Source organism: Mandrillus leucophaeus, unplaced genomic scaffold (assembly GCF_000951045.1).
Source record: "Mandrillus leucophaeus isolate KB7577 unplaced genomic scaffold, Mleu.le_1.0 Scaffold1101, whole genome shotgun sequence".
NCBI classification, from domain to species: Eukaryota; Metazoa; Chordata; class Mammalia; order Primates; family Cercopithecidae; genus Mandrillus; species Mandrillus leucophaeus.
The window spans coordinates 257,472-261,257 of NW_012099222.1; the positions used below are offsets into that span (position 1 = coordinate 257,472).

Here is a 3,786-nt window from a genome sequence, read left to right on the forward strand (position 1 = left end):
CCCGCTTGCTTTTGTTAGAAAGACTGGGACAGCTGAAGATAGAGGATGACATTTACATGGAGCGAAGGATTTTGTCTTTGCTGGTGAAGCAGAGATGGAGGTTATCCCTGGCAGAGCAGTCTGCCGGACACACCCTGGAGAAATGAGAGTGCTTGCCAGGCATACTGTGAGACGGGCCAAGGGTCTAGAGGCCATGGTGGGTGGGGAGGGCAAATGGTGGACCTGGGATGTCACTGTGTGGAGAGTTTTGCATGTTATGGTCAGACATCCCAGGCTGATCAGAGAGGCAGGGAGTGTGCTGGGGAGGTAGGAGGCGTAGTGTCGGGGATGGCACAGGGAATGTCAAAGTTTCTAAGTATATCATGAGACGGTTAACTCTAGCTACAGGGTAGAAGGATTTGAGGCGGGGTGGAGCAGTAGGGAGACTGGATAGGAAGTGTTTGCTGTAACAAGAGCTCCCAGGCCGAGAGCAGTGGCTCATGCCTATAATCCCAGCACTTTGGGAGGCTGAGGCAGGTGGATCACCTGAGGTCAGGAGTTCGAGACCAGCCTGGCCAATATGGTGAAACCCGTCTCTACCAAACACACACACATACACACAAAAGAGCTGCTCCCAGGCCACGCCAAGGCCCAGCCAGAGCCATAGAGAAGGACGAAAGTGAGGCAAAGGTGATGAAAGTGAGATCTATTCAGAGGCTGAATGGAGGACTTGGGGGCTGCGTATGTGCTCTGGGAGGGAGAGGGAAGAACGGGGGCCTAGGTGCAGGCCTCCAGCTGGGAAGGGAATTCTGGGAAGGGAATTCTGTCTTTGACACCTCTCATGTCCTGGACTCTGGAGCTGGACATCCCACAACCCTGTGTGGTGGGTGAAAAGATCCCCTTTCACAACAGAGGAAGTTGCTGAGCTTCAAGATTAAGGACCTGCTCAAAGTTGTGCAGTGCGGCAATGGGGGGTACCAGATTAGCAACTGGGTCTGGACCCCACTACCTCACCGCTTCCCACAGGAGTTCGCACTGTCACGGCCTCAGGCCTCAGCCAGGGAGTGGTTGGAGTCTCATGGTTCCTGTTCCCCGGGGGGGAGGTGAGAAATTCTTCTCCATGAGCATCTCTCCTTGCCTTGGCTTTTTCTACTTTGCCCCAAGGCATTTTGCTTTACAGCTTGACAGAACCAATGTCTCTGGAAATGTGTTTCTTTTCTCTGGAAGATGCATTTGGACCCAGAAACTCTAGGCCTCTCAGAGGGTCTTTTGGGCAAAGCTTTAGTCATGGTGGAAAGGGAGGTGGTGTGCACTTGGCCCTCGGCAGGCTGCAGGCCAGCCAACTGTGCAATGTTGCGCTGGTTCCTTCAGGTCAGCAGAGAGGACTCCCAAAGGGCCTGGTGATACTGCCACCTGTTCAGAAGAACTACAGCCCTGCAGGATAGGCCTGAGTTAGGGGACGCACCCACCACCCTGGCTCCTTAGGAGTTCAAGAAGCACAAGCTGTGGCCTGACAATGCCCCTCTAGCTTCCTGCTAGGCCTCCAGAGCCTGGCGTTGCTCAATCCTTGTAATCCTTGATTCAAGTATTTCCTGTGCCACCCCTCTCACCATTTGGCATTTCCTACTACCAATCTGGAAAGTGTTATCACAAGTCTGTATGTTAAGTTGTGAGAGAGATGGAGAAGGATCTTTTAAAGTCAGTTGCCATCTTCCTCTTTCCCCATCTGCCTACAGTCACTGCTAACAGGGTGATCGCAATGTCCCCAGGCACCGCATGGCTGTGGGGAGCAGGAGGCAGAGTTGAGAATGTTTACCTTTTTGGATGACTCAGAGCCAGGAGATGATGGGGTGTGGAAGGCAGGTGCCAGGGGGGTACTGCCTGGATGGGCTCTGGGGTTTGTGAAAGCTGGTGCTAGGCCAGACACGGTGGCTCACGCCTGTAATCTCAATACCTTGGGAGGCTGAGGCAGATAGATCACTTGATGTCAGGAGTTTGAGACTCGTCTGGCCAACATGGTGAAACCCCATCTCTACTAAAAATACAAAAATTGGCTGGGTGTGGCGGCATGCACCTGTGGTCCCAGTGACTTGCTTGAACCCGGGAGGCAGAGGATGCAGTGAGCTGAGGTTGCGCCACTGCACTCCAGCCTGGGCAACAAAGTGAGACTCTGCCTCAAAAAAAAAAAAAAAAAAGAAAGAAAAAAGAAAAAGAAAAAATGGCTGGTGCTGGTGCGCCCTCACCCGCACCCGCCTTGGTCCAGGGGCCTCCTGTAGTCCCCACTCCCGCCTCTCCCACTGCTTCCCACCTCCCTTCAATGTAGGCAATGAAGTTGAGCTTGGACTAGAACAGGCGTCTTGCTCCAATCCTCCTTGTCTAATTTGCAGGGTTTTAACGTGTATTGCATTCACTATGGCACAATGTGCTTTGTCCTTGTCTTGTTAATTTGGCAACATACAGAGCAAACCCATAAATCTCCTCCAGAGTTTATTGAATGGCTTTTCATGTAGTTACCAAATTGTATTTGCCATCTCCCTTAATCTTTTCACATGCATATTTGAAAGAATTATTCAAATGAATGATAATTACATCCTTGGAAAGTGGAGAGCAGGGGGGAGAGGGCTTTGAAGGCTGAGACAGAAAGCCTTGCCTCGGGCAGGCCCCCACCCCCACCCCAGGGGCTGAAGGGGGACCCTCTGTGCGCTGACACCCACCCACCCAGACCTCTGGACAAGAGCAGGAAGTGCATTTAAACACTGTACTTGCCATTCTTTCAGTGCTCTGTTCCTCACTGAGTTCTCCTGGGGAACTAGGAAGGGAATCTGTTTGGTTACCTCATTAAACTTTCCTATTTTTAATCTCATGGTGAATTTGTGCAAAATAGAAAGCACAGGGAAACGCCAGTGGCAGCTGCTTCAGCATAAAAGGTGTTGTGTTTGCAGTGGGCATTGTCAAGAGTCTGAAAGCTAAATAGGCTGTCTCTAAAAACACCCTAGAAGGTCTCTGAGCATGATTGGAAACATTAGAAATAAATGTACTGCCTTTTCCTCTCCAGGGCTACAAAGAACGCTACAGTGGAGACAAGAGGCCAGACTCTGAAATAACCTCCTTTGGACACAGAACCTACCACTCTTGCTTATCAGAGGCAGCGGACCCTGGATTTTTCCAGGGCCTTGAGCACTGAACCCTGGTCAGCTGGCTTGAGTCCCAACCCAAGCCCATCACCAGAAGCCTCAACGCAGGAAGATCTCAGTGAAACCTTTCCAAGTGACATCTTTGTCGCAGGTGTTTGTACATGAAAGCAGAGTGATGAAGGTGTGTGGGTCCACGGAAGAAGTAAAAATACAGCCCTAGTTCATATTTTTCCTAGTCTCTCCCTGTTCCCAGGTAAAGTTATAGCATGTTCAAGGATGTGCACTTACAGCATAACTGGTTTCATTCCTCAGACCTAAGTTTGTGTAGAATAACTCATACCAAAGATGACAAAGGGCCCGTTCCTAGCCCTGCCTTGCAGCACACTGAAGTGGGAAAAAGAATTCTGAAAGCGTGCACAGTGGGAATTGAATCATGAGGTTATCTTTGAGCAAGTGCTTTTAGCTCTTTGAGTTTTAGTTTCCTCATTTCTAAAATAGGGATAATGCTTGTTTCATAGAATTTTAATTTGTGTAAATATATAGTACGGGCCCCTCAGACGTGAGTACTCTTCTTGCTAGCCTCATCTCTCCAACTTTGAAAGCAGCAGTTGTAAACTAGAAGGGAATGCTTAAGGGAAAAACAGTTGCCCAATGTCATCTGACATCTCCCCCA

General features: G+C 50.0%; 1 protein-coding gene across 1 annotated transcript in view; it reads left to right on the plus strand.

Annotated features, from left to right (window-relative positions):
* The window catches only part of RDX (radixin), a 112,660-nt gene extending 109,279 nt beyond the window's left edge, over window positions 1–3,381 (plus strand). The window contains exon 15 of the mRNA XM_011992132.1: window positions 3,035–3,381. The gene's annotated coding sequence lies outside the window, so the exon portion shown is untranslated. The remainder of the gene's footprint in view (window positions 1–3,034) is intronic.
* The last annotated feature ends 405 nt before the right edge of the window (window positions 3,382–3,786 follow it).